Consider the following 19,063-nt stretch of genomic DNA (forward strand, 5'->3'; position numbering starts at 1 on the left):
TGAATAAATAGCTGGAGAAAGAAGAGAGGAAAAAGGTTTTAACAAGTGTAGCCATGACAGGAAGGGGGGTGAACCCCAGGAAACATCACCCACGCGAGAAAACCCAGAAAGAAGGAGAAGGGAACAGAGAAGGAAGGAGAAGCGGAAGAACGCAGTAATGCATGAATGTCAACAGTCCCAGGCAGTTCAATAAATCATACAATGCGACGAAAGGGAAGAGTCGTGAGTATTCGAAAATCATACCTTTGCTGTCAAAGTGAAGGCGAAAGAAGAGCACAGGAAGGAGAGAACAGCAATTGCAGAGAAAAGAGGTTTGAAGACGATGAACAGTGTAGAGACGCAGAGGGAATGAATGTAACAGTGGGGTGAGCGTGGGGTTTGCGGGTAACTTGAACATTACATTTGCAACCCAAGAGGCGCTAACTAAGAGCCGTGAGATCGTGCCACGTGTCAAAGGATTAAGCACTCAAGAGGAGCGCAAGAGGTTCTTAAGGATGACCGCATGATGAACCACGTGGCACGCGATTAAGCGTAGCCCCAAAAGGTGTTATTCTCCCCGTTTCAGAGGATGTCCAATCAGTCATTAAGAGCGCTCCTGATGAGAATCAAATAAAGGAGGCTTTTATTAATGGAGGAAGAGGACATCCACCCTCACATTTGAAGTTCTTCCTTCTAGTCTTCTCAAAATTAAAAGAAGAAATAAAATAAAGATGAGGCCCAAGCCCAAAGCCCAAGCCCAAGCCCAAGAAGGCCAAAGCCCAAAGAGCCCAAGTCCATCCCACGAGGGGCAAGGCCAAGCTTTGAAATACTCTTGTATAGTTTTTTTTAGGAGATTTGAATTTTATCTAAAGAAACTATACTCAAAATTGGAGTGAGCATTTGGAGAGCTTTGAGCTTCTTCTCTAGTCTTATCTTGAAGGACCATGGTTTCCTCAAGTGGCGGCTTCCACACTCATCTAGGAGCATCCATTCTTCTAGTGGCGTGATCATCCAACCATTCCTCCATCTTCATGAGCATTCTCTTCTCCTTCCTTTCTTCTTCTTCAATTGTTCATGTTACCTTGTGTTTTTGAGTTGTCTAGCTTTCGGTTTTTTCTATTTTCAGCACCTATATTCTGTTTTGTTTTTAAATTCTGTTCGGTTCTTTTGTTTAGTAGCTTAATTCTGTTCGGTTGATCTAGTTACTATTTCTTTGTTGATTCAATTTGATAATATTTGGTTCATCCAAATGAGTTTGGGATTTGGTACTTGTTATTGGTGAGTTCTTGATCTTAGAACCATGATCCAACTTCTAAGAAAGTGCCTCTACATTTTCCAGCTCAAGGTGATTCCTCAAAGTGTCAAGAATCTTGTTCTATGTGGCTATTGGAATCACATCATGTGGTATCATGAGTCTTAGGTTCATTCTTGTTTAATTGTTGAGTTGTGTGCACTTTATTTCAAGAGCTCTTTAATTTTTCTTGCAATTTAAGTTTCTGTTTTAGAATTTTAATTGAGTATTCTTGCTGTTTTTCTTTTGCTCCAAGTGTTTGTGGAAAGGTTTATGGCACTCATAATTCTTATGAGTATGGTTGCTCTTTTGGAATGGCATTATCCTTCCTAGAGTTTACCTTAAGCTTCCTTCCACTTGTTACAATTTGTGTTGTGTCTTTTAATTTTTGAATCATGTTAAGTTTTGTCTTAGTCATGTTATTCCATATATGTCATTACTTCTAGTAGTACTTTTATTGTTTTGATTGTTTCTTGCTTTGGTGTCATATAATTTTCTGAATTGATGTTGATCCTTTGAGCATTTTCTTTTTAGCATTGAGTTCATACTTGTATTCTAGACCTATACAAGTTCCAATACATCATTTTCTATTATGTCTTTGATAGTTCATCATTCTGTTTTTTTATTCCTATTAAGATTCCTCTGTTTCTGAAAAGAGTGCTTACTGTTTTTCCTTATTGCAACTGATTTACGTACTGTAAAATTCTGAAATTCTGGATTTGAGATATTCAAAGTGTTAGAAAAGAATAGAAAAAAGAATCATTCAAAAATATGAAGTACACAAAAAATGATAAATAAAATAAAAAAAGTGTACATTCCTGCCGAAAAAAATACGGTAATCTGGCAGTGATTTTAAAAAATTTATTTCTCTCAATTGGCTTACTGTTTTTAATTGATTCCAGTGCCATTTTTGAGTTAACATCTTGACGTTTCTGTGGTAAAAATTTCATAATCCAGTTCGCTCTACAACGTTCCAGTTAAATCAGTGAATAATTCGAGAATTGTTGAGTCAGCAGGGAGCGACACGTCATCAGGGTGGCACGTGGACGGCGTGGGCGAGGCCTTAGTCTTTACGCTGAAGACAAGTCTTCGGCTTAAGACTGGGGGGCTTGTGTACCGTCCCGTACCCGGGCGTTGACTAAGTCAAGGTCAAAGTCAACACCAGGGGTCAAAGTCAACACAAGGCGTTGCCTAGGTGAAGAGACGCTAAGTGTCAGCATCGTCAAGAAGAGGCGTCGCCAAGGGAGAAGGCGTCGCCAAGGGAGAAGGCGTCGCCTAGGTGAAGGCGTCGCCCAACCAGGGCGTCGCCAGATCAAACATTACTAAAGCAAGGCAATCACAGTGTGGTTCCCCGATACCCATGGGTAGGAAAGACCATGGAGGGAGCGACGCCGTGGGAAGGCCTCAGGTCCCGATAATCCGGGGCAGTGATAAAGAGAAGGAAAAGGTGGCTTCAAGGCCATAGTGATAGCACCAGTGTAGGGCAGCCTGACTCGTAAAGTACCCCTGCCGCCCCAGAGACGCCTTTGGGACAGATACGACTCAAGAGGAAGGTCACGCCCAGGGTAGCCGGGTGCAGGGTACGAGAGGAAGGCAGATACGCTCTCAAAGTAAGTGACTAGATGATTGGGGGCATGAGTTGGCACCCAAAAAGTCACCCCTAGCGCAGTAGCACTCCCAGGCAGGAGGACTCACACGTAGAAACGTCCCCAGATGGGGTTATGGCGTCGTGAGGCCCTCCACGTGTATGACAGCCAGGTCAGAATAGAAACACCCTTTAGTCAGGTGCCAGGTAATTAAAGTCATTCGATACAGTTTCCGTTTCGAGCGTTCAGGTACTATAATGGCTCCCAAGCGTTTCAACGTCTTAAATGCGCTACGTTTTCTAATTAGACGCTTTAATTGAGCGCGTTACGTTTGTGAATAAAAGCGCTTTAAGGCGCTTTAAATGCTTGGGTAGTTTAAATAGCGCAGAGAATGTTGGGAACGGGGGGGGGGGGACGTTTTGGCAAATTTTCCCAAAATACACTCCAGTTGCTTGCTCGAAGTCGTGAGGCTACACACAAGGGACTGGAAAAGAGGTGGTTTTCTAGAGCGAGAATATACACACAATACACAGTTCTTTTTACCACCTTCAGAGTGCCCTACGCGGTGCTCAGATACGGAGGTGCCCAGTTTTGGTGTTTCTTGCTGGCTGACTTGAGCGTCGGAGTGCAAACGGCCGCTAGGGCGCCCTTTTGTCCTCTTTTTGCAGGAATCCACAGGTAACCAGTGGGAAGGAGTCCCTAGCTGACGGTTGAGGTCCCGCATGAAGACGTCCCAGTCAACTGGACGGAACACCAGTTAAATTTAAAGATACATTGTTAGGATACCATAACCCAACATCCTTAGATCCTTGTAAGTATTTCAAAATTCTCTTTGCTGCATTGTAGTGTGACTCCTTTGGATCAGATTGATATCTAGCACATAAGCACACAACAAACATAATGCCAGACCTGCTAGCAGTTAAGTATAATAAAGAACCAATTAAACCCCTGTACTTATATTGGTCCACTGATTTTCCTACAGAATCTTGATCCAGCTGGCAGCTTGTTGAAATAGGAGTGTTGATTGCTTTGCATTGATCCATATCAAACCTCTTAAGCAGCTCCTTGCAATATTTTTCTTGGCTTATGAAAATTCCATCCTTGAGTTGTTTCACTTGTAGTCCAAGGAAGAAATTCATTTCCCCTAACATTGACATCTCAAACTCACTCTTCATTGTTTTTACAAAGTCTTCACACATCTCTTCATTTGTGGATCCAAAGATAATATCATCCACATAGACTTGCACAAGTATAATGTCTTCTCTTTTCTTCTTTATGAACAGGGTTTTATCATAATTGTCACGATTATATCCTTTAGAGAGCAGAAATTCACTTAGCCTCTCATACCATTGCCTAGGTGCCTGCTTCAATCCATATAACACCTTCTTAAGCATGTACACATGCTTTGGATTTTTATGATCTTCGGACCCTGGAGGCTTGTAAGCTGGAAAATCCTAGGAGTAATCTGACAGCTTCAAGACGTGCTACTGGTGCATAGGTTTCACCAAAATCAATTCCCTCTTCTTGGTTATAACCTTTAGTAACCAGCCTTGCTTTATTTCTAGTGATAGCCCCATGTTCATCCATCTTGTTCCTGTACACCCACTTGGTTCTTATGATATTCATCTCATGCTTTCTTGGAACCAAAGTCCACACTTCATTGTATTCAAACTGGTTCAGTTCTTCCTGCATTGCTGTTATCCAATTGTTGTCTTGCAGTGCTTCTTCCAGACTTTTAGGCTCAATCTGTGAAACAAAGGCCACTGTTCTGCAAAAATTATTAAGTGAATTCCTTGTTGAGACTCCTTTCTCAATTTTACATATTACATTGTCTAGTGTAAGATCCCTGGGTGTCTTCCATTCCTTAGGCAATCCTGCATTCACAGTAGATTCTTTGACAGAATTTTGATTAGTTGCATCAAGCTCACTAGATTGATTCTTTTGCAAAATGGTTCTTAAATCATCCATACCAGGTTCATCCAGAACAGATTTGGGTACAGAGAAATCTGTTTCATCAAATACAACATGTATAGATTCTTCTACTGCAAGCAATCTTTTGTTATACACTCTATAAGCATGACCATTTATAGCATATCCAATATGTATTCCCTCATCTGATTTAGGATCAAATTTCCCCAGATTGTCTTTACCATTATTTAGAACAAAACATTTGCAGCCAAAAACCCTAAGATGTCTAATGCTAGGCTTCCTACCTTTATACAATTCATAGGGATTTTTCTTAAGAATTGGTCTAATCAAAGTTCTGTTAAGCACATAAGAAGCAGTGTATACTGCATCAGCCCAAAAATATTTAGGTAAACCAGATTCATTTAACATGGTCCTAGCTAACTCTTCTAGTGACCTATTCTTCCTTTCAACTACACCATTTTGTTGGGGTGTCCTAGGAGCAGAATAACTATGTGTGATCCCATGTTTTTCACAATATCTATCAAATTTTGCATTTTGAAATTCTCCCCCATGATCACTACGAATCTGTTTTATCCTATTTTCATTTTCATTATGCAGAACCTTAGCAAGTTTCTTAAAGGCTTTATATGCATCATTTTTAGAAGCAAGAAACAAGGTCCATGTATATCTTGAAAAGTCATCAACAATCACCAAGGCATAGTAATTTCCAGCTAAGCTAGCAGTCCTAGATGGTCCAAACAAGTCCATATGTAAAACATCCAAAGCTTTATTTGTAGAAACCACATCTTTAGATTTAAATGAAGTTCTTATCTGTTTTCCCTTTACACAAGCATCACACAATCTGTTATTCTAAAATTTTATGTTTGGTAAACCAGAAACTAGTTCCTTAGACTTTAGCTTATTCAAGTGATTTGTGTGAATATGAGCTAGCCTCTTATGCCACAGCCATAACTCATCACTTTTAGACAACAAACACTCATTTTCATAACAGCTCTTTATAATATCTAGGAGATAGATGTTGTTTACCCTTTTTCCAGTGAACAACACCTTACAAAAAATTTCATTTGAAATTGTACAGGTGTTGGCTTCGAAATTGACCTTGTATCCCTTGTCACACAGCTGACTAATGCTTAGAAGACTATGTTTTAGCCCTTCAACATACAGTACATTCTCAATAGTGGTTGAGTCTTTAGTACCAACATCTCCTCTTCCACGAATTTTTCCTCTATTGTTGTCCCCATATGTGACATGCCCTTCAGCTTTGAGTTTCAGATTTATGAATTGGGTCACATCACCAGTCATGTGCTTTGAGCAGCCACTGTCCAGGTACCACTGATTTTTCCTGCTGTTTTTCTGCAAAAAAACATATTTAGCATGTATGGTACCCCTTTTAGTCTAGGGTCCACCATGATTAATACCTTTCCTTAGGAAGCCATTTGGCCAATCCTTTAGGAACAAGATACCTTCTAGCTTTACACGTTCTAGATATATGACCAGACTTCATACAGTAAAAACATGTTGCAGTATGCATTGTTTTTGAACAACTAAAAGAAGAAAAACCTATTTTGGAAGGAACCAAAAAACTGGATAACTTTTTCACATTGCTTTTCATTTCAGAATTATATCCTAGACCATTTTTATTAAAAACGGCATTCTGTGAACCTAATAAAGTTTCAAGATTTTCTCTTCCTTTGGTGAAATTTGAAAGTGTTTTTAACAAATATTCAACCTGTTTTTCCAGCTTCTTACAATTATCACAGGTTTTTATTGATGCATGCAAACAAGTTAATTCAAGGCTTACCAATTCAGTTTTAGCTTTGTGCAGTTCTTCTTCAAGAGCTTTTACCTTAGGTTCAAGTACCCTATTTACTCTATTCAATTTGTTGCAAATTACAGCTAATCTGTTTGCTTCATCATGTGTTTCCTTAAATGCAATTACAGCTGATCATAATTTTCAAAATCAGTAGAAAAATCACTTACTGAATCAGAATTAGATTCTTCATCATTCACCATAAAGCACAGATTTGCTTCCTCACTTTCGGTTGAGGAATTACTAGATGAGGATACATCATTTTCTTCCCATCAGATGTATGCTCTTTTGCTTTTGCTTCTTTCACTCTTCTTGCTTGCTGATTTTTCTTTGTTTTGATTGTTTGGACAATCAACCTTTATATGACCTGGTTTACCACATCCAAAACAAGTGTAATTGGAAGAATTTGAATCATTGGGTTTAGAGTACCTCTTTCTTTGTTGAGTTCTATCACGGTTTTTCTTTCTAAGAAACCTACTGAATTTTCTGGTGAGCAGACTCAAAGTCTCATCATGTTCAGGATCATCTTCTTCCTCACTTGTATCATGTTCCATGGTAGTTTTTAGGGCAATTCCTTTGGCTTTCTTCTCCACAGTTTCTTGTTCTTTCAATCTTTTCAGCTCTATTTCATGCTCCATCAGCTTTCCAAAAAGTGCAGCAGTGGACATCTTGGATAAATCTCTGGATTCTGGTATTGCTGTTACCTTAGGCTGCCAGCTCCTATCAAGGCATTTTAGCACCTTTATTTTGAGCTCTTCCTTGTCAAAGACTTTACCAAGGCCAGTGAGGTGATTTACAATATGTGTAAATCATTTCTGCACATTTGCAATACTTTCTTCTGATTGCATTCTGAACAGTTCGTATTCCTGAATTAGTGAGTGCTTCCTTGCCCGTTTCACATCATCAGTCCCTTCATGAGTTACCTCTAGTACCTCCCACATCTCCTTAGCTGAGTTGCATTGAGAGACTCTAAAGAACTCATCCATATTCAGTGCAGAGGTGATGATATTCTTGGCTAAGGAGTCATATTGGGCCTTCTTCTTCTCGGTTTCACTCCATTCAGACCAAGGCTTCTTTATTGTTTCTTCTTTGACAACCTGCATAGGTATAAAAGGTCCACTGACCACTGCATCCCAGATCCCCATGTCAATAGACTCCATAAAGATTTTCATCCTGATTTTCCAGAAAGCATAGTTAACACCACCAAACATAGGAGGTCTATTAATAGACGCACCTTCAGCAAAAGGCATTTTAAACTCAGACATCATGCATACACTTGAGCAAAATACAAGCCCTAGCTCTTGATACCAATTGTTAGAGTTAACCAGTGTCTAAGATCAAGAGGGGAGGGGTGAATTGAGCTAATCAAATTTTCGCAAAACAATCTAATTTACTATATAACAGAGGTGAAAAGAACAGATTGATATTAAATGGAACAGATTGTTTTTACAGATGAATCTATCACAATTAAAACAAGATCGGCATAGTTTAGATCAACCAGTAGCAATACCAGAACCAAATTGATTCACTTTCTCAGTTATAAAGTTTCAGTTTAAGGTACAAGATTAATCAATTTTTACTTAACATAATCCATCTAGAATAATGAACCAAATGTCACAGTTTAATTAAAGGAACCAGTTCACCCTTCTTATCCTATTACAGATTCACACAGCAACTTGATTTATGATTAGAGGATTGATTAACAAGTTAGAACGGCAGATTTAACCAAGTCCAGAATTAAGAGATTTAGTTTCAATATAACAAATTCCTTTCTTGATAGATTATGTGAAATTACAGAAATAAGAGCAGGGATGAGAAAAGAAACACACAAGAATTTTTATACTGGTTCTCACTCCAAGGTGTAATCCACTAAAAACTGATACAATCAATTACAAACACACAGCAGTTCTTGAACCCTTCAAGAACCTCAACAATCAAGGCTGAAAAACACTATTCCAGCATACCTTGCACTCCAAGAAACCCTATCTAGAGTGACTAACACTTAAAACCAATACAAGAATGAATAAGGAAGAGATTACACCTGAAACAATGTTGCAAGAACATAAACCAGTTGTTCTATTTGCTCAAAGACAGTACCAACACCTTCATCCAGCACAAGGTTCTTCAAGAACAAGCTCACATGTATTTCACTTTTGAAAAACCTTTGCAAAACCTTTTCAAATCACTTTCTCACACACAAAATGTTGTATCTCTTGTTAAAACTGTGATTCCTCAGCATCCCTTTACGTGAGAAGGACATTTTATTTTATAGAGAACAGTTTCTAACCACTTTTAAAAATTAGTTACAAAGCAGTTAGCAAAACAACAGATTGATTCTAAAAAACAACAGGTTAAAAGTTGATAAAGCTGCCAGCTCAACTTAACTGAAATAACAGACTGAGCTGTACCTTTGGTGCCCTAACAGAATTTCGAAAAGCCTTTAACAGAGAAGAAATAAACCGATTGCTTCTCAATAAAACAGATTTATTTTTGTACTGAATCAAACCATTTAAGAAAACTTCAAAAAGCTTTTCCAAAACCGTTTAACCACATCATGAGCTTGATCTTACTACCTTGATTTGGCATCTAGGATGGGTCATGCAGCAAAAGGCAACCTTGACAACACACAAGCTTAAACAACAGAATCATCTAAAACATATAGCAACCTACAAAGCAAACTAGCTAACATCTACATCAAACACACTAAGACTAGGTAGAAATGAGCTTCATCCATCTTCAACATGGCTAAGTTCTTTCTAAATTGGGATTGAATGTAATTTACCTTGATCAAATGTATTCTTGGTGATATATATATATATATATATATATATATATATATATATATATATATAATTCTCTTTTCTACTTGTTCTTGGTATTTTCGTTTTATGCTTATTGCTTGATTCTGTCTGATCAATAGAGTCTTGATTTCGATCCTTAAATTTAATTGTAAAGTACCTTTAAGGATCTAAAATAAACTAAAATACTTGATAACTTGTAATGTTAGGAATAGATTCCAGGTTATTGATTGCATTATAATTTTTTTCCTAAAGCTGGATAATTTGTTAAATATCTGAGGAATTAGTGTTTGAGAAATTATCTTATGAATTTCATCTGTGAGGAATCTAGATGAATGACTTTAAATTAAGCATCAAGAATAAGTAGTTTTGAGTATTATGTATTATATTATTCCAAAATACAAATGATTGAGATAGACGCAATTCAATCCCAAGTATCTTTCTCTGTAATTGATAAGTTAGTTTTGTTACGTCCTGAATCAAACCCTAACTCTCCGAGTTATTTGTGAAATCTTTAATTTGGTTATGAACAAAGTCTCAAAATTATTTTCTATACTCAATGAGTTTTATAACAGAACATCTTAATTAGAATTGTTCTCTGTGGCTTCGACATTCGTACTTTAAATAGTACTATATTACAGTTGATTCGGTACACTTGCCGAGAAATATCAACATTGGTCCCTGGGAGCAACCTCTCCCTTCGGCTCTTCCTGGTCTGTCTCAAGGTATTCCTTCAAGAATTTGTGCTTCACCAAGCCCGCCAATTTGTAACCCAGAGTTATACATCGCTCAATGTCGTGCCCAAATCCCTTGTGGAATTCGCACCAGACCTACTTTCGTGGCCCTAGATTCCTGTCAGACTTCTGAGGAAACTTCATCTTTTCCATGACCCCTGGTACTCTCAGCAATTCCTTGTAAGATACTCGAAATTTGGGTCGAAATGCCAAGTCTTCTCGGGCCTTCGCCTTGGGCACGTTCTTCCTGGTTAGGTATGGCGCGTGCCTCGAGTCCGTTCTCTTCTCATTCAAAGTTTTGCTGATCCTTAGAGCTCAGGATCGGCTACCCTCCTTGGGCTTAGTCTACCCTGAATACGAGTTATTGTGCTTCACGGACACAGCCTCTTCTGCGTTGATATAAGCGACAGCCCGCCAACGTATTTTGACGAATGTCTCTGCTAGATTCTTGATAAGTGAGTCGCTAAATGGTCCTGCCATGATTCCTTGTTCGAAGGAGTTGACCTTCACGACCTCGTCATGGGTTTGGAGCTTCACTGTAAATGCCCAGAACCTGTTTAAGTATTTTTTTAGACTCCTCTTGCCTCTGTTTCACGCTAAAAAGGTCATATAAAATCGGAGGTTTGACCTGGTTGACAGAGAATTGTGCCTGAACAGCTCAGAAAACTGGTCGAAAGAGGTGATGTGGCCATCAGGAAGCCCACTAAACCACTGCAACATTGTACCTGTGAATGTACCCATGAACATCTTGCAATGGATAACATTTATTCCCTCATAAATAATCATCTGGGCATTGAACGCCGTGAGATGGTTTTCAGGGTCTTCTACCCCCGTGAAAATGATATTGGGTGTGATGTAATATGGTGACACAAACTCATCCATGATTGCCTGCGTGAATGGCTTGGGACAAACTGATGTGATTCCAATAGCCACATAGAACAAGATTCTTGACACTTTGAGGAATCACCTTGAGCTGGAAAATAAAGAGGCACTTTCTTAGAAGTTGGATCATGGTTCTAAGTCAAGAACTCACCAAAACAAGTACCAATTCCCAAACTCATTTGGATGAACCAAATATTGTCAAATTGAATCAACAAAGGAATTATAAAAGAGAAGACCGAACAGAATTAAAACACAAACAAATGTACCAAACAGAATTTAGAAAACCAAAACATAGGTGCTGGAAAATTAAGGACAGCCGAACCAAAAAATGCTCAAGAACACAAGACAACAAGAGTAATTGAAAGAGAAGAAAGGAAGGAGAAGAGAATGCTCATGAAGATGGAAGATAGGTTGGATGATCACGCCACTAGAAGTATGGATGCTCCTAGATGAGTGTGGAAGCCGCCACTTGAGGAAACCATGGTCCTTCAAGATAAGACTAGAGTAGAAGCTCAAAAGCTCTCCAAATGCTCACTCCAATTTTGAGTATAGTTTCTTTAGATGAATTCAAATCTCAATTTTACAAAGGAAGCACCTCTATTTATAGCCTAAGGTGCTGAAAAATAGGTGGGAAATTTCAAATAAACTCATTTGAAATTCCCACCAAAAACAAGTCACATGGGAGGTGTGACCTTTTTCTACTATGACACCTCCCAAAAACTACACCTACACCACTCTCCTAAGTCACATGGACAATGTGACTTTATTTTACATTTTCACACACCTTTATTTAATAACCAAACCTCCTAAAACTATACAAGAGTATTTCAAAGCTTGGCCTTGCCCCTCATGGGATGGACTTGGGCTCTTTGGGCTTTGGCCTTCTTGGGCTTGGGCTTGGGCTTTGGGCTTGGGCCTCATCTTTATTTTATTTCTTCTTTTAATTTTGAGAAGACTAGAAGGAAGAACTTCAAATGTGAGGGTGGATGTCCTCTTCCTCCATTAATAAAAGCCTCCTTTATTTGATTCTCATCATACTCCTCGAGTTGGAGAGAATTCGTCCACGAATTCTGAATCCCTGCATATAACAAAGTCAGTTTAGTTTTACAATTAAAAGTGGAAGAAAAATGTAAACATGACTTATCTTTTGTAAACAATGGGATTTCAGAAAAGGAGGTTCTATAAATCGACCAAGTTGGAAAAATTTGTTTGGGAATGATGATATCTTTTGGGAAAAGGCATCTTAAATGGTGAAAACCATTAGGAGGTATGAAATCATCCCTAACACTTTTTAACCAAGATGGTGTTGAAATAGAAACCTTGGGTAATGAAAAAGATAAGGAAGGAAAACACCTTGGAGGTGAAAGGAGAAGACTCATGTCAACTTGTTCTTCTTTGTCTTTTTTATTTTGACTTGTGGGAAGTGGGTGAGTTAGGTCTTGTGTTACCTTGTTTATCTTTAAGATTTGCTTTTGTGGACAATGAAGAGCTATGTGCCCAAAACCTAAACATTTAAAACATTTGATATTTGAAGTTTTGGTAGGTGACTTAGGAGTAGAAAGATTTGTAGTAGAAACTTTGTTTGGAAACATGGTTTGTTTGGAAAAATTGGAAGGACAATTTTGAGTAGACATTTTGTTGGCATCCTTCCTAGAAGAGTTGTAGAAATTATAATCATGAGTATTTTTGAAAGTTGTTTTCAAAAGATAGGATTGTACCTTGATGGCTTGGCGAAACACTTTCTTTAAAGAAGAGTACTCATTTAATTCTACAATTTCTCTAATATCTCTTCTCAAACCACGTACAAACCATTTTAGCTTTGACTCTTCATTAGCATGCATATTCATTTTAGTCAAAGTTGTTTCAAAATCTTTAATGTATTCTTCTACCATCCTATGTCCTTGAGGAAGCCTTTGGAACTTCAACAAGTGTTCCTTCCTAGAAGGAGGAACAAACCTCGCGCGCATACACTCTTTCAAAGCATTCCAAGAAACCACGGGAGGTTTCTTGCGATATATAATGTCCATTACAATTTTATGCCACCATTCTTTGGCATAGCCCAAAAAGGATAAAGAAACTATTCTAAGTTTTTGGTCATCTTGGACCTTATACACATGAAAATAATGATCAACCTTAGTCTCCCATTCTAAATACACATTAGGATCACTATCACCATTAAAACTAGGGACTTTTTTACAAGCAATGTTGAACACTTGGTGATATCTTTGGTCACGGTTATAGCTCTCTTCATGAGAATGATGGTGATGCCTCCTTCTTCTATGTTCTTCTTCACCAAGGACTGAAGCTTTGGAAGGAGAATGCTGTTTGTAAGATGCACCACTTGAATAGCCAGCCATTTTGCAAATAAAAAACAGCAAACACACAAAAACAGCAAACAAGTTAAGAAACAAAATTAGCAAAAACAGTGAGCTTGGCAATGAAACTGCCGAAGTGAAATGAGGCTGAAAAAAGAGATCACTCTCAAAGAAATAATGTTCTTGCACCAATCTGATCTTGAGGCCTTGGAATCCTCAAATGAAATATGTCAAAGCAAGCACACCAATCTTAAGAGCAAACCACCACAAAACCAAAGAAACAATAAAGACAAACAAGAAAAGGTATAAGCAAGGAAAGGTAATTGCAAAAGGAATACTATATGTAAGACAAACTCAAAGAATAAGAATGAAAGACAATCAAGAAAATAAAGAACTCAATGAGAAAAGTAGGCACACAAAAGAATACCTAAGGAAAAGCACTAGAGTAGATGAAGAAAACAAAAATATTAGCTACTGGAAAAAAAAAAAAAAATTATGCAAACTGTGTTTGATATTCACTGATTTAACTGGAACGTTGTAGAGCGAACTGGATTATGAAATTTATACCACAGAAACTTCAAGATGTTAACTCAATAATGGCACTGGAATCAATTAAAAACAGTAAGCCAATTGAGAGAAATAAATTTTTTTAAAATCACTGCCAGATTACCGTATTTTTTTCGGCAGGAATGTACACTTTTTTTATTTTATTTATCATTTTTTGTGTACTTCATATTTTTGAATGATTCTTTTTTCTATTCTTTTCTAACACTTTGAATATCTCAAATCCAGAATTTCAGAATTTTACAGTACGTAAATCAGTTGCAATAAGGAAAAACAGTAAGCACTCTTTTCAGAAACAGAGGAAACCTAATAGGAATAAAAAAAACAGAATGATGAACTAGCAAAGACATAATAGAAAATGATGTATTGGAACTTGTATAGGTCTAGAATACAAGTATGAACTCAATTCTAAAAAGAAAATGCACAAAGGATCAACATCAATTCAGAAAATTATATGACACCAAAGCAAGAAACAATCAAAACAATAAAAGTACTACTAGAAGTAATGACATATATGGAATAACATGACTAAGACACAACTTGACATGATTCAAAAATTAAAAGACACAACACAAATTGTAACAAATGAAAGGAAGCTTAAGGTAAACTCTAGGAAGGATAATGCCATTCCAAAAGAGCAACCATACTCATAAGAATTATGAGTGCCATAAACCTTTCCTCAAACACTTGGAGCAAAAGAAAAACAGCAAGAAAACTCAATTAAAATTCTAAAACAGAAACTTAAATTGCAAGAAATTAAAAAGAGCTCTTGAAATAAAGTGCACACAACTCAACAATTAAACAAGAATGAACCTAAGACTCATGATACCACATGATGTGATTCCAATAGCCACATAGAACAAGATTCTTGACACTTTGAGGAATCACCTTGAGCTGGAAAATAAAGAGGCACTTTCTTAGAAGTTGGATCATGGTTCTAAGTCAAGAACTCACCAAAACAAGTACCAATTCCCAAACTCATTTGGATGAACCAAATATTGTCAAATTGAATCAACAAAGGAATTATAAAAGAGAAGACCGAACAGAATTAAAACACAAACAAATGTACCAAACAGAATTTAGAAAACCAAAACATAGGTGCTGGAAAATTAAGGACAGCCGAACCAAAAAATGCTCAAGAACACAAGACAACAAGAGTAATTGAAAGAGAAGAAAGGAAGGAGAAGAGAATGCTCATGAAGATGGAAGATAGGTTGGATGATCACGCCACTAGAAGTATGGATGCTCCTAGATGAGTGTGGAAGCCGCCACTTGAGGAAACCATGGTCCTTCAAGATAAGACTAGAGTAGAAGCTCAAAAGCTCTCCAAATGCTCACTCCAATTTTGAGTATAGTTTCTTTAGATGAATTCAAATCTCAATTTTACAAAGGAAGCACCTCTATTTATAGCCTAAGGTGCTGAAAAATAGGTGGGAAATTTCAAATAAACTCATTTGAAATTCCCACCAAAAACAAGTCACATGGGAGGTGTGACCTTTTTCTACTATGACACCTCCCAAAAACTACACCTACACCACTCTCCTAAGTCACATGGACAATGTGACTTTATTTTACATTTTCACACACCTTTATTTAATAACCAAACCTCCTAAAACTATACAAGAGTATTTCAAAGCTTGGCCTTGCCCCTCATGGGATGGACTTGGGCTCTTTGGGCTTTGGCCTTCTTGGGCTTGGGCTTGGGCTTTGGGCTTGGGCCTCATCTTTATTTTATTTCTTCTTTTAATTTTGAGAAGACTAGAAGGAAGAACTTCAAATGTGAGGGTGGATGTCCTCTTCCTCCATTAATAAAAGCCTCCTTTATTTGATTCTCATCACAAACTCTCAAGGGCGCATTCAAACCTCGCTCCCTTGTGGAGCGTTGATCACATTGTTGTAGACTCTTACGCAATTCCTCGTTGGCCTTGCGCAACTCCTCACTGTTTGCTTGCGAAGCATCTATCTCTGCCATCAGTTGATCTTGCCTAAGCACTTGCTCATCACGGGCTTCCGCAATGAGCTTCTCCTGCTCATCTTTAGCTTTTGCCATTGGCCTCTTCTGCTTGACTTTAGCTTCTTGTTGGATCCTCTCCTGCTCTTGCCTGTACTTCTTGTTGGCTTCCTAGAGAGCTCTTACGGTGTACATGAGTTGTTGTAAGGTGGGGACCTCACTTCCTTCAGATCCCATAGGTCCTTGCCTAGTGTTCCTCATATCGCTGGAAAACTCAAACACAATTATGGATGGGATCAAGTTTTATCGAGCCCCACAGTAGGCGCCAAATGTTCTTGTTGTTTGACTTTCTCACCGGTTGACTCTGGTGAGAAGCTCCACTTACGATCTTTCTCCTCTTGAATCTTGTTCTACGTCTTTTTGTTGCACTGGAACGTGGCTCCGTTGAAACAGAGGGGGCTCTACCTGTTGATCACACTCTAACGATCAAGTTGGTGAGAGCTTACTAAAATAAAATAAGTATTCAGTTTCAGTCTCAGAAACAACGTACCTTTATCTGGGGTCTCAAACCCCTTTTATAGCTTACTCGTTTAACAACTTTCATCCACGAGAATCTAATCTCAACCGAAAGCATACGTAACAAAAAAAAATGTTTATGGCCACCTTCACTCTCGGTGCTACAACATAAAAGAATTTTATCTCTACTGAGAGTATAAAATAATAACAAAAAAACCACCTGCCAACAGGACACCACCTTAGGCGCTAACAGCGGGGAAATACTCTATTTACATGGGCACCCTTACTCACGGTGCAACGTTATCTTTTCAACATGCATGTAACTTAACCACTATGTGCCCTCAAAGGCACAGTTAGGTTAAAATATATTCTACTAGTAACCTTATATTAACATATAATAAAAATATTATCTTAATTATTCTTTAACAGGCTTACCAATATAATTGGGCCAAAACTCACGACCCGCACCATGGTCCCAACTACCAAGATGACCTACCCACACCCGTGCACCGAGCTCTGAGCACTGAGCGCTATATTCGGTACACAAGCTCCCCAGGCTCGAGCAAAGCTTGGCTGAGCGAAGAGGCTTTTTTAGTGCTTTGGTGGCTGACACGGCAGTTTCTCGGTGGGTTAGGTGTGGCACAGTGCACGAAGCATGTCTGAGGTGACGTCTCACCACACTCAATATTAGGCGTAGACATGGCACTTTCATCAATGGTAGGAAACCGTTGCCGCTTAACATTCCTTCAATCGCATAAACCAACGTTTGAAACCCATTTCACCTTCATTGTTTCATTTCTAAAACCTCCAAAAACCCTTTGCGCTCTTCTTAGCTTCCTCTGCCCGCTCCCTCGCGCACTCGAATTAATATAATCCAAGTAGCCAAGAAGATGACCAAGGACTCAAGAGACAATTCACACTGTGATCACTCATCTCAGTAATCAAGTCAAGGCCCCACCAAATATCAGACAGACTTACTAGAAGAAGAACTTGGCATAGACCAGAACAACAATTGTTCTTTCTTCTGGTGTTCTTAAAAGACAAAAACATGTTTGTAAATAATTTGGGCTCACTTTTGGAGTCCAAATAGCAAAATAGGCTAAAGTAGGTTCACATAGCATAAAAGGGAGTGTACTTAGCGAAATGGGTTTGTACCAAGCCCACTTTTTCAAGACAAGGCACCTAGAATTAGAGTTTTTAACCTTCCTTCTAGAAGTTATGCCTAAAGATGCGGTTTTGACAATGGTCAACACCCTAGGCAACCCCTCTCCCTTGCCATTTCTACCTTTCACCCATCTTGCCCACCAAGGCACCCCTTCCTATAATAGGGTGTCTTGCCTCATGTATTTTCAACTTGAAATTGGAAGTAAAGAAACTCTGCTTGAGTGAATTTGTGAGTCTGAGTACTCTGAGTTATTTAGGTCTTATCTTGGGTGGGTAACATCCCAAGTGGCGGCTCTGCTTTTATCTTGGGTGGGTAATATCTCAAGTGGCGACTCTTGTGTCACTCATCTTAGAGACCCTCTACTCCAAGTGGTGTGGCTTCCTTTCTCCCCATAAGTTCTCTTCATCTCTTCCCCTTACTTTTTGCTCATTCCATTCCCCTTCCTCTATGTTCCTTCATGTTGTCTTTAAATTGTTGGTTCTCTTCAGTTGTTCTTTGTCTCTAATTTTGATGCATCATTTGTCACCTTATAATTGTCTTTTCTTTTTGCCCTTCTGAAGTGAACCTTCACACTTACTTAACCACTTGGTTAAGTTCGTGTCCAATGGGAATCTTCTTAGAATTCTCACCTTAAATTGCTAATTCAAAAATCTTAAACAAAGAGCAACCAATAAAATATGCAATCCTAAAATCAAATCACATCAATGGGGCTTAATAATGTATGGCTTCAATGTGATTCTGCCTTGGTATGTGCTATTTTTACTGCTAGGACTAATGTTTCGTGGATGCTTCGTAATCTATGGAATACTTGTCTTAATTATTGTGGGAAAATCAGGTTTAGGGTTACTCATATTTTTCGTGAAGGGAATGCGTGTACTGATAAGTTAGTTAATTTAGGATTTATTCATAGAGAATCATTTCATTGGTATAATAGGCTTCCATCTAGTTTGTTCTGAAAATTCTTTATGAATAGGTATAGTCTACCTATGTATCGTTTTTGTTAACATATGGGTTTTGGTCTAATCCCCCCATATTTTGTTTTTTTTTTCTTTTCTTTTTTTCTTTTAATAATTTTTTTTTTCATGTGATGGCAGATGATTGTTGTTATTTGAGGTGTCATCCTAGCTGAGATGTTAAGTTGCGTAGTGATGTTTAACATGAAAGTTTTTTATTAGAAAAAGAACCTTCGTAAAATACCATGGGTTTCAAAATCTTCGTAAAATACCATGGGTTTCAAAATCTTTGTTAAATACCATGGGTTTAAAAACCCACCGTAAAATACCTTGGGTTTCAAAATTTTCATGAAATGACTTGCCGTTTGAAATAACCTTCAACCCCATTTTCCACCATCTGTAACGATCCTCCAGACTTCTCTCTTCCATCGTAGACACAGTGCTCTCTGGCACAGACTCAATGGTCACCGACAGCAGTCCTAGCAAGGAATCACAATTCAACCACACTTATGCCTAATATATCTAAGGAGAAAAAAACGCTAAATAACGCACTATCTTCTTCTTACTCCAATATTTCTTCTTTCATCACC

This window comes from Phaseolus vulgaris, chromosome 2, assembly GCF_051622355.1.
Source record: "Phaseolus vulgaris cultivar YP4 chromosome 2, ASM5162235v1, whole genome shotgun sequence".
Classification (NCBI taxonomy): Eukaryota; Viridiplantae; Streptophyta; class Magnoliopsida; order Fabales; family Fabaceae; genus Phaseolus; species Phaseolus vulgaris.